Source organism: Narcine bancroftii, chromosome 6 (genome assembly GCF_036971445.1).
Source record: "Narcine bancroftii isolate sNarBan1 chromosome 6, sNarBan1.hap1, whole genome shotgun sequence".
Lineage (NCBI taxonomy): Eukaryota > Metazoa > Chordata > Chondrichthyes > Torpediniformes > Narcinidae > Narcine > Narcine bancroftii.
This window is the reverse complement of record NC_091474.1, coordinates 67,628,282-67,640,599: the sequence shown is the minus strand read 5'-3', so window position 1 is coordinate 67,640,599 and position 12,318 is coordinate 67,628,282. Positions and strand designations below refer to the sequence as shown.

Genomic DNA, 12,318 nt, shown 5'->3' with positions numbered 1-12,318 from the left:
CTCCTAGAACGCTTCCATCAGCGTTGTCTCCGCTCCATCCTCAACATTCATTGGAGCGCCTTCATCCCTAACATCGAAGTACTCGAGATGGCAGAGGCCGACAGCATCGAGTCCACGCTGCTGAAGATCCAGCTGCGCTGGGTGGGTCACGTCTCCAGAATGGAGGACCATCGCCTTCCCAAGATCGTGTTATATGGCGAGCTCTCCACTGGCCACCATGACAGAGGTGCACCAAAGAAGAGGTACAAGGACTGCCTAAAGAAATCTCTTGGTGCCTGCCACATTGACCACCGCCAGTGGGCTGATATCGCCTCAAACCGTGCATCTTGGCGCCTCACAGTTCGGCAGGCAGCAACCTCCTTTGAAGAAGACCGCAGAGCCCACCTCACTGACAAAAGACAAAGGATGAAAAACCCAACACCCAACCCCAACCAACCAATTTTCCCCTGCAACCACTGCAACCGTGTCTGCCTGTCCCGCATCGGACTTGTCAGCCACATTCGAGCCTGCAGCTGACGTGGACATTTTACCCCCTCCATAAATCTTCGTCTTCGAAGCCAAGCCAAAGAAAATATTCAACGGCAACCTAAAATGCCCGACAACTACATGGACTATCAGTCAACTACATACAAATCCCAAAGTTGCATGCTCAGTGACATATTATGCCACATGCAGACCCAAAGCTACATATTAAGTAACATACTAGGTGAAATACGATCCCCAAAGACATTTTCTGCGACACACTAAGTGACGCAGAATGACCACCGCATATTCAAGATGGATGTCCAATCCCTTTATATTTCCATCCCCCATATAGAGTGTCCGAAAGCACTTCACTTCTTCCTGGACCAAAGCCCCGACCAGTCATCCTCTACCACCACCTTCCTCTGCCTGGCAGAACTTGTCCTCACTCTAAATAACTTCTCATTATTCTTACTTCCTCCAAATCAGAGTAGCCATGGGTACTCACATGGGTCCCAGCTATTCCTGCCTGTTTGTGGGCTTTGTGGAGAAATTCATACTGCAAGCTCACACATGCAAGACCCCTCAAATCTTCCTCCGTTATATCAACAGCTACATTGGGGCTGCCCCATGCACCCATGATGAGCTTGTCAACTTCATCCACTTTGCATCCAACTTCCACCCCAACTTCAAACTTACCTGGTCCATCTGCATACCTCCTCTCCATTTGCAACCACAGTGGCGAACCATTTCAATTCTGAGTGACTCTCCCACACTCACATGCCTGTCCTTGGCCTTATGTACTGTCCCACCCTAACCGCCCACAGATTGGAGGAACAACACCTTACTTTCTGTCTGGCCATCCCTCCTCCCACTCATTGCTGCTGTCTCCTCCCTCCCTTCTCCACCTATCATCTCCTGACTTGTCACCCCCCTTTCTTACCCGCCCGTCCTACCCTTTTGTTCAGACGTCTGCCAGCATTTCTTCATACTTTAATGAAGGGCTCAAGCCCGAAACATCAGATCTGTATCTTTACCTTTGCTACATAGAGGACACTGATGGACCTGCTGAGCTTCTCCAGCATTTGATGTTTTTACATGTTAAGTGACATACTAAGTCACATAGAAGCCCCAAATTTACATGCTGTGACAGAGCAATCAACATACAAAAATGACATGTTGCAGTGGTTCTCAACCTTGTTCTTTCCATTCACATTCCATTTTAAGTATTCCCTATGCAATCGGTGCTCTGTGATTAGTCAAGGATTGCTTAAGGTGGGATGTGAGCGGGAAGAAAAAGTTTGAAAATCACTGTTTCAATCGTACCTCATTGACTCGCTATGTAGGCCAATGACAAATTTTCTCAAGCAAAATATTTCAATAACAATTGGGTCTAGAGCAATGGTTCTCAACCTTCCCTTCCCACTCACATCCCACCTTAAGCAATCCCTGACTAATCACAGAGCACCGATGGCATCGGGATTACTTAAAGTGGGAAGTGAGTGGAAAGAAAAGGGTTGAGAACTATGGTGATAAGTGATATACTAAGCTCCACAGCTACATAATATTTTAATTTTCAATTAAAAAAATTAATTTAGACATACACCACGGTAACAGGCCAGTTTGGCCCATGAGTCGATGCTTCCCAAATTTATACACCCATGACAGGAGGATTGGACAATTGGATTTGATCTACCACTTTGGCCAGAAGCTCATTCCACTCTCCCACCATCTTCAGTGAAAAAATTTGTCTTGTATTTCCCCTGTTCTTTTCCCCCTTCAATCTCAATCCATGTCCTCTTGTTTGAATCTCCCCCACTTTCAATGGTAAAAGCCTATCCATATTGACATCATAATTTTAAATACCTCTATCATATCACCCCTAATCTTCTACACTCCAGGGAATAAAGTCCTAGCCTGTTTAACTCAAACCCTGAAACCCAGGCAACATTCTTGTGACTCTTCTCTGCATTTTCTCTCTTATAATCCAATGACAAAAACTGCACACAATACTCCAAATTTGGCCTTACCAATGCCTTATACAACTTTAACATGACATTTCAACACCTGTATTCAATACTCTGATTTATTGAGGCCAACATATCAAAAATATTCTTCACTACCCTATTAATATGCGACTCCACTTTCAGGGAATTATGCACCAGAATTCCTAAATCTCTTTGTTCCATTCCACTTCTCAATTGTCTACCATTTAACATGTATGACTTTTGCTGATTAGTCCTACCAAAATGTAGCACCTCACACATTTACTGTATTAAACTCCATTTGCCATCTTTCAGCCCTCTCTTGTCACTGGCTGATAACCCACTGCAAGCTTTGAAAACCTTCTTCACTGTCCACAACACCACCAGTCTTAGCATCATCTGCATATTTACTAACCCAATTTACCACCCTATCATCCATATCATTAATATAACAATGGACCCAGTACCAATCCCTGAGGAACCCCACGAGTCACTACCGTCAATTTGACAAACAATTTTCCACCATTACTCTCTAGCATCTCCCATCAAACCATTGTTGAATCCATTTCACCTCTTCAATATTAATACCAAATAATTGAACCTTCTTAACTAACCTCTTATGCGGAACCTTGTCAAAGGCGTTACTAAAGTCCATTTAGATCACAACCACAGCCTTAGCTTCATCAACCTTCTTAGTAACCTCCTTGAAAAATTTGATAAGATTTGTTAAACATGATCTAACACACACAAAACCGTGTTGACTACTCCTAATCAATCCCTGTCTATTCAAATAATTATATATTCCATCTCTAAGAACACTCTCCATTAATTTAACTACCACCGACGTCAGACTCACAGGCCTATAATTACCCAACCATGTAGTCCCTTATTAAATTTTACTCTGTTCACTTACTTTTCCACAGACCCAATTTCTTCTTGTAATTGGTTTGATAATTTTGCTGCAGTCATCACAGTTGATTCATTGCAGTGTCTGTTGGCTCCAGAGCAAGGCGAACAGGATTTGGTTCGGGAGAGAACAGTACCATAGACATAAGAGCAAAGTGCTGAGATTTCAGGGGGTCGAACACTCCCGCCCACTGCGACAGCAGGGGGGATCGAACGCTGCCGCCCACTGTGACAGCAGAGGGGTAGGTCGATCGCTGCCGCCCACTGCGACAGCAGGGGGGGTGGGGGTCAAACACTCTGGCCCACTGCTGCAGCAGGGGGGTTGAACACTCCCACCCACTGCTACAGCAGGGGGGTCAAACACTCTGGCCCACTGCTGCAGCAGGGGGGTTGAACACTCCCACCCACTGCTACAGCAGGGGGGTCGAACACTCCCACCCACTGCTACAGCAGGGGGGTCGAATGCTGCCGCCTACTGCGACACCAGGGGGGGTCAAACGTTGCTGCCCACTGCGACAGCAAGGGGGGTCGAATGCTGCCACCCACTGTGACACTGGGGGGGGGGTCAAACGCTGCCGCCAACTGCGACAGCAGCGGGGGGGGGGGTCGAACTCTCTGGCCCACTGCTGCAGCAGGGGTGTCGAACACTCCCACCCAATGCTACAGCAGGGGGGGTCGAACACGCCCATCCACTGCTACAGCAGGGGGGTCAAACACTCACGCCCACTGCTACAGCAGGGGGGTCGAACACTCCCACCCACTGCTACAGCAGGGGGGTCGAATGCTGCCGCCTACTGCGACACCAGGGGGGGTCAAACGTTGCCGCCCACTGCGACAGCAAGGGGGGTCGAATGTGCCACCCACTGTGACACTGGGGGGGGGGTCAAACGCTGCCGCCCACTGCGACAGCAGGGGGGTCGAACACTCCCACCCACTGCTACAGCAGGGGGGTCGAACACTCCCACCCACTGCTACAGCAGGGGGGGTCGAACACGCCCATCCACTGCTACAGCAGGGGGGTCGAACACTCACGGCCACTGCTACAACAGGGGCGTGAAACACTCCCGACCACTGCTACACTACCACCACAGATGCCCAGTGATCCATTCGACATCCGCACTTTGGAAAGTTGGTCCACCTCTATGTGCTCCTCCTTCCTGCACATAGACAGAATCTGAATAGCGTGGAACAAGCAGGGAAGACTGAATAGAGCTGGTCTTCGGAGGCACAAGAGTCTGTCTGAAGACAATGAACTCTGCAACTTTCAAGGAATCATCGGCAAATCTGAAGGTATGCGCCACAGTGGTTCCTCACTTTATCAAGAAATGTGTTCCTGCTAAGAATATCAGGTTGTATCCTAACCAGCAAAGGATCAAGAGCTTTGCAAGCTACTGAAGACCAGATCCATGGCATTCAAATCAGGAGATATAGAAATAGGCATAAAGACCCAGTATGAGGTTTAAAAGGCCATCACAAACAGAAAGAGAATTCTGGACCAAGCTGGTGTCTCACACAGACACCCAATAACTGTGGCATGGCTTGCATGCCATCACATCCCACAAGCCGAAACATGGCAGTATCGTCAAGTGTGATACATCTCTTTCAGATGAGCTGAACACTTTCTTCGCTTGCTTCAAAAGGAAAATCAATAAGGCACCCTTCTGCATCCCGTCAGTGTGCATTGACTCTGTGCTCCCAGTCTCTAAGGCCAAGGTGACCAGTACCTCAAGGAGGTTGAATCTTCGGAAAACATCAGGCATTTACAGTGTACCTGGCAGGGTTCTTAAAACCAGCACAGACTTAGTGGCTGGAGTTTATGCAGATATTCTTCTTCTAATGTTCAGTGGTTTTCCACTTGCTTCAAAAGGTGAACAAGGTGACCTACCTCAGTGATCATCAGCCGATGGCATTGATATCTCCAATGATTAAATATTTTGAGAATTTGGTTATGGAGTAAATCAACTCCTGTCTAAGGACAGACCCAGAAGAAGGCAGCCAACATCATAAAGGACCCCCAAGACCCTGGTCACAAGCTTTGAACCCTTCAGAACCCTGAAGACCAGCACCTCATAATGACGGGAATCTTTGTTCACGCGACCTGGACATGTACCAAGGTGAGGCCCCTTTGGGTAGATCTAGGCCAAGTCCTGGAAAGAAATATGGGTTGAATTCCCACAGGATCTCGACTTGTTCCTTCTGGGGGCCATGCTGTACACAAGACTTACGGCGAAGATGTCCCAATTTCAAATACAATTCACCATGATCGCATTTGCAGTGCCCAAGTCTTGCATAGCAGTCACCTGGAAATCCAACTCCCATCTAGACATTGCACGTTGGAACATGGAAATGCGGGGCTGTGTTCCCCTGGAGAAAATCTGAGAAAATATGTACTACGTTTCTTACAATTTGGTGATCCTATTTAAATTATATTGGGTCAATGTGCCTCTGCCTCTACTCCACCTATCTACCCTTCAATGGGGGGTGGGGCTAGGGAGGTTGTTCCATCACTCTACAATCAGCCCGGGCGCCGGCTGTTGAGATGTGGCAAATCCTCGAACCTTATTTATTGGTTAATTTCTATTCCATGTGTTCCTTCATTCCTGTTAGTCTGGGTGTGCGAACGTGGATGTCTAATCATGGCTTGATGTGTGTGTCTACCCCTGAACAGATCAGTATGTCTAGAAAGAGTACCGGAGCTAAGAAGCTATTTGAAAGGAATAAGGGGCAGGGATGATTCCAACACTGATCTCCTCACCTTTGTTTTAGATGTGAGGTGTGAGAGTCAGGTGTGGAGGGTTGGAGGGAGGGGGGGAAAATTGACTTGAACTCAGCCATTTGTACATGGCTATAATCATACTTGGAAATATTTGAATATGGAAAATAAGTTTGAGTTTGAAAAATTCTAAACAAAATATTAAAAAGACCAGCACCTCTAGGTTCAAGAACAAAGTTTCTTTTCAATGCTCTTGAACCTCACCCTGTTACTCGAATCAGGACTGCTCCAACACCATCAGCACTAGTGCTGTCTGCACTATTTTACATCTCTTAAGCATTCGCTTTCTCTTTCAGTCAATGAAATTCACTTAAAGCTTTTTTTTTCCCCCAAGCACCTGCAGCATCAGAATTATGAAACACCTGAACGTGACCATAAACTCATCAACGTTTTCATTAAGTGGTCTTGAAGCAGGATGTGGGAACATCAAAAGCAGTGAGAATGCAACTGTTCTGCCCAAGACCGCATGAAATAGCTCCTTCCTCAATCTTGTCGGCTCCGAAGCGAACTTCACACCAGTACAGACTCTGTTCAAACTGATCTCTCCCTCTCACTCTGTATCCTGCACAGTTTTAAATGGCTCTTCTAAGTATGCACTGACTTGCAGAATTGCACAAAATCCAAACATTCTGATCCTCAACACCTGATTTTTTTTTAAATTGAAATTTAGACAAGCAGGATGGTAACAGACCATTTAGGCCCATGACCCCATGCTGCTCAATTTACACCTCATTAACCTACACCCCCCCCCCCCCCCCCCCGGTATGTTTTGAATGGTGGGAGGAAACCCAGAGCCCCTAGGGAAAACCCACACAGACACAGGGAGAACGTACAAATTCCTTACAGACAACATGGGAATCGAACACTGGTCCCAATCGCTGGCATTGTAAAGGCATTGCACTAACTGCTACACCGAAGGTGCCTCCTCAAAATTGCAGTTTATAATATGGTTACAAACATGCAAGTCCTCACCTTCAGTCACATTAATAATTCAAAGAAATATTTCCCAATGTTTGGCTGCAAGACCTTGCCAGTTAATTGTTTTTCAGAGTTGGTAATTCCCAACGTCCGCAGTTTGTCACCTCAACACCTAAACACATTTAATTGGTGAAATGAGTAAGAAGTTGATTACTCTGTGATTAATATTCCTTCATTCTTATGCTTCCATTTCTCACAATGGTGAACACTTCAGATTTGCAGTCTGCTCCACAACTTTGAGATGGAATTCAACAAAATTATAAATTCCATTTGGTATTAATTGCTGGAAATCTGTTTGAGAAACCCTCGACTTGTCTGTGGAAGTCACCAACTCCTGTGGTAAAATGGCCACCTCCAGCCTTCCATTTGAAGCCCCAAACAGTCCTTCTCAGTGAAGCAAGACATTACTCGTGAATCTGTAGCGGTCACTGAATGCATCAGTTGCTCTACGTGGGGGGGAGGGGGGCTGGTGCTGAATGAAGACTGAGAGATTGTTTTGATGATCAAATTCGTGGCCAAACATTTCAATACCATTATCACACTAACATGTCTGTCCATGACCTCATGCACTGCCAGACCGAGGCCACCTGTAAATTGGAGAAACAGCACTTAATATTTTCCATCTCTACACTCTCTCTCAGTGGTTCTTGACCATTTTCTTTCTACTCACATGCCACTTGAAGTCATCCCTTTGCAATAGGTGCTCTATGATTAGTAAGGGATTGCTTAAGGTGGTTTGCGAGTGGGAAGGGAAGGTTGAGAACCACTGTTTTAAATGTACCTCATTGATTTGTTATGTGTGTGGTTTCTTAACTCCAAAGGAAGTGGGCCAATGACAATTTTTCTCAAGTAAAATATTTCAGTTACATTTGGGTCTAGAACAGTGATTCTCAACCTTCCCATTCACATCCCATGTTAAGCAATCCCTTACTAATCACAGAGCATAGGGAATACTTAAAGTGGGATGTGAGTGGAATGAAAAAGGTTGAGAACCACTGCTTTAACTAGATGACATTAGCATAGACTTCTCCAATGTCCAGTAAATCCATCCCCTCATCTCTCTCTTTTCCTCTCTCTCCGTCTCCTTCACTCGTTCCCCATCCCTTCCCTTACTTTATAAGAGAGCGGCCTTCTTAGCCCTATTCCCCATCACCTCTCAGTTTTTTTGCTTCTAACCTCCTATCTCTATTCATCTGTTAACCTTTATTCCTTCCCTGCCCATGCTTTCCACCTCCCCACTCCACCAAATGTTTTAAGGGGCTGGCCAGATTTTGCTTATACCTGAACAAAGGTCCCAGACCTGAAACATCAGTTACCCTTTCCTTCCCGCCGAGTTTCTCCAGCACTCAAGCCCAGCATCTGCAGACTTTCTTATTTAATTTAGCAGGAAATAATCCTCAGGGATTACATGCTTTGTTGCTTCCAGATCCTTGAATATCTGTCCCATCGGATTAAACCAACTGTCTGGGATGCACCCAGATAGTTTTCCACTGAATTCGGATGAGTTGCACTTCTGTCATTTGCGTGTCTAAGACTCTGCAAGAGGTACCAGTCTCATGGAAGGTATCCACTTTTCCATGGCCCCATGGTTTCTCTCGGACCTTGAGGGAGGCTAGTAGAGAAATTGCTGGGGCTCTGGCAGAAATATTTAAAATGTCCTTAGCCATGGGTGTGATGCCAGAGGATTTGAGGGTAGCTTGCATTGTTCCATTGTTTCAAAAAGGCTCCAAAAGTAACCCTGGTAATTATAGACCAGTGAGCCTCAATGTTCTTCAGGATCGGTATTCAAGTATTAGCCAGGAATAAACATGTGTTTTGCGCAGGGTAGGAAGGAAAGGTTGTGGATGTTGTCTACATGGACTTTCGTCAGGCCTTTGACATGGTCCCATGTGGGAAGTTGGTCAGAAAGGCTCAGGGATTCACAGGGAGGTTGTCCACTGGATTCAATATTGGCTGCAGGGGAGAAGCCGGAGAGTGATAAGGGATGGTTGCTTCTCCGATTGGAGGCTTGTGACTAGAGGTGTTCCTCAGCGATCAGTGTTTGGACCATTGTTGTTTGTCATCTATATCAATGATCTGGATGATAATGTGGTAAATTGGATCAGCATATTTACAAATAACACAGTTTGTTCCACACTCCCACCACTGTGTGAATATGTTCCTCCTCAAACATCCCCTTTCAACCTTAACCCATGTCCTCTGCTTTGTATCTCACCTACCCTCAGTGGAAAAAGCCTATCTTCATTTACTCTGTCTTTTCCCCCTCAAAATTTTAAAGAACTCTATCAAATCCCCCCCTCAGCCTTCTACACTCCGAGGAATAAAGTCCTAACTTGTTTAACCTTTCTCTATAATTTAGGTGCCGAGACCCAGGTCTCATTCTCTATCCTCTCTCTACTTTGTTCACATCCTTCCTATAATTTGGTAACCAGAAATGAACACAATATTCCAAATTTGGCCCCATCAATGCTTTGTACAATTTTAACATGACCTCCCAACTTATTATAAAGGCACTTTTCAATGTTATTGACTTCTTTCATGTAGTTAGGTGACCAAAACAGCCCTTCTGGCCCACAAGCCTGCATCCATATGACCAATTAATCGACTAACCCCATGTGTCTTTGGAAATCCATGAGGACATGAGGAGAATGTACAAACTCCTCACAGACAGAGGGAGATTTGAATACAGATCATTAATGGTTATAGGTATGGACTTCAAAATTCTTCTAAGGTGTTGAGAGTGTAATTGAACACTACACAACCACTTCACAAGTTGCTGCCTGGTTATTTGTGATAACTGGTGATGAATTTGTTCAATTCGTCATGGATGCAAATATCATTGCAAACTTGGGAAACCTGCAACTTCACAATTGAAATCCTTACATTCAGCACACAAGAAATTATGTTATAAACTTTTTGAACCTGCCAGCAGTTCAGCTGAGCAGAAGACCATGAAATCTCCAGAGAAAGCCCCTGAGGATATTTGAGACACATTTTTACACTGTCGAGTAATTAAGAGATTTGGGGAAAAGGCAGTTAGGTGGAGACGAGCCTATCTTCAGATCAGCCATTATCTCATTAAATAGTTTGACGGGCCAGATGGCCAACTCCTGCTTCTATTTCTGATGAGAAAAGAGAATGGTAAAGGCATCACTATGTGTAACTATCAAATTCAGAACTTGAATAGGCTTCATTTTCATTTGTCTGATAACAACCACATTGGCACAGTAGTTGATTGGTAATTAACACAAATTTTATATTTGAGTTTCAAAGCACGGCAAATTTAGAAGACAAAAATGAGCGGAGGACAAGTATTTTACAGCTTGAGCTGTCCCAAGTGAATTGAGTTGAGTATAATATTCTCCAACATGTAATTTATTTGGCAGTCTATGAAGATGGTAATGTAGCCAGGAGGAATGAGAATACCTGTGCTCAGCAAATTATGATGATCCGGTTTGCACTGTGTCGAATGGTGGATGAAATGGATTTAACGGTAAGTTTCAAAAGGCAATAGAATAAATACTTTAAAAAAAATCTATGAGTGTGGAAAGTGGATTGGCTAGAAAGCAGGAGGCAGTGAGTCAGGATGAAGGGTTAATTTTCTGCCTGGTAACCTGTGAGCAATGGGGCAGTGCACAGTACATACCGAATGGTTTAAGAAAGACAGCGAGTGTACGAGAGCCTGATTTGCCGACGATCTGAATTCAACAGAGAGCAAGCTGTGAGGATGATTCAAGCTGCTTATGGAGAGATCTGAACGAAAGGCAGTGAGCCTGAGATATGGGGAGGGGGATGGGATTACAAATAATGCAAATGCTCCACTCACTCATAAGTATCTGAAAGGTGGAACTTGAGGATATGGTTGTGCGCCCCTCCAAATGAAATTAAATGTCAATTCTTTCCCAGGCCTGTGTCGCCAATCAATCGTCAACCTCAACTCCAGTCCATTGAAACAGGAGGTGGGGTTCCATACAAGTCAAACTGATCTCAGAGAGCAATCTTTAAATATTCATCCAAACTCCTCAGATGCTGTTCATTCATCCCATTTTCAAACCTTGCATTCATCCTTGATTTAGACAGGGTAGGAAAGGACAGGCTAATATGTTGTGGCTGTGGAAATGTTTCAAACTCGAAGATGCAGATCCAGGGCACAAAGAAAAGTCGGCATGGTTTTTTTTGGGTGGGGGTGGGAGAAGCTCGAGTTCTCTGCAGAAATAATGCATTCCAGTGAGCAAGCTTCAATCCTGCGTGGGTGGAGTTCACACCTTTTCCCTGAGGCTGTGTGTGTTCTCCGCGGTGTTCAGGTTTCGCCACTTCTCACCCCACCCCCACCCCCCATGTCCCAAAGGCAGTGTGGGTCAGTGGGTCAAATGGCCGGTGGAAGTGTGGGTCCGTGGGTTAACTGGCCACTGTAAATGGACCCAAGTGTTTATTTGGAGTGTAGAATTTGGGAATAGATGATGGAACATAGGGAGATGTTACTGGATGAGTTAGCATCGATAAATGGAATCAGGGGACTGAAGGATCCATCAATGACTAATAGCCGTGTGATTTGTTGCAACATTGCAACATTTGAAGTTGACTTCAAATAGGTTCTGCAATGTCAAGACAATTATCCAATTATCTTGCTGAACTGTCTCAGTCATTGTGCTTTACACTTCAATAATAAAGGATACACATTTTTTGGAATATATTAAATCATCCATCTGCAGGTTTCTCCTTGACGAAAAAAAACAAGGATCCATTTATGAACCAGCAAAGGCACCACATAGCCCAGTTATCTGTTCAAAGAAGAGCAAGCAATTGGATTGCAGAAGTCTCAGAAGAATATGGGAAGGTGATATTCACCTCTGGCTTTCATTGGCCAGTCCAAGAAGTAAGAAGGAAGATGAAGGGCCCAATGTACTAACAAGCAGCAAGAAAGAGCAGGCCCAGAGTGAGCTTGAGAGGCCATGTCATCTTTGGTCATGGGCCAAATTACTGAATTGCAGAAGGATCTCCTCAGGTCAGTCAGCACACGTGGCTATAAAGGATCAGTCACCCGCTTTAGGTCAAGGCCCTTTTTCAATAACTGACCATTTCTATCCACAGATTCTGTCGGACCCCCTTTGGGTTTGTCCAGCATCAGCAGCTTTTCTGAGGTTTTAACTGAAGCTCAGGCCTGGAGCTTTATTGGATAGTCCTCAATTAATTCCCCTGTGGACGCTCCTGGCC

The 12,318-nt window shown here is 45.1% G+C and overlaps 1 protein-coding gene across 1 annotated transcript in view; it reads right to left on the bottom strand.

The window, feature by feature from the left end:
- Nucleotides 1-12,318, bottom strand: part of LOC138736174 (CUB and sushi domain-containing protein 1-like) — a 2,349,200-nt gene that overhangs the window by 2,224,685 nt on the left and 112,197 nt on the right. The window lies entirely within an intron of this gene.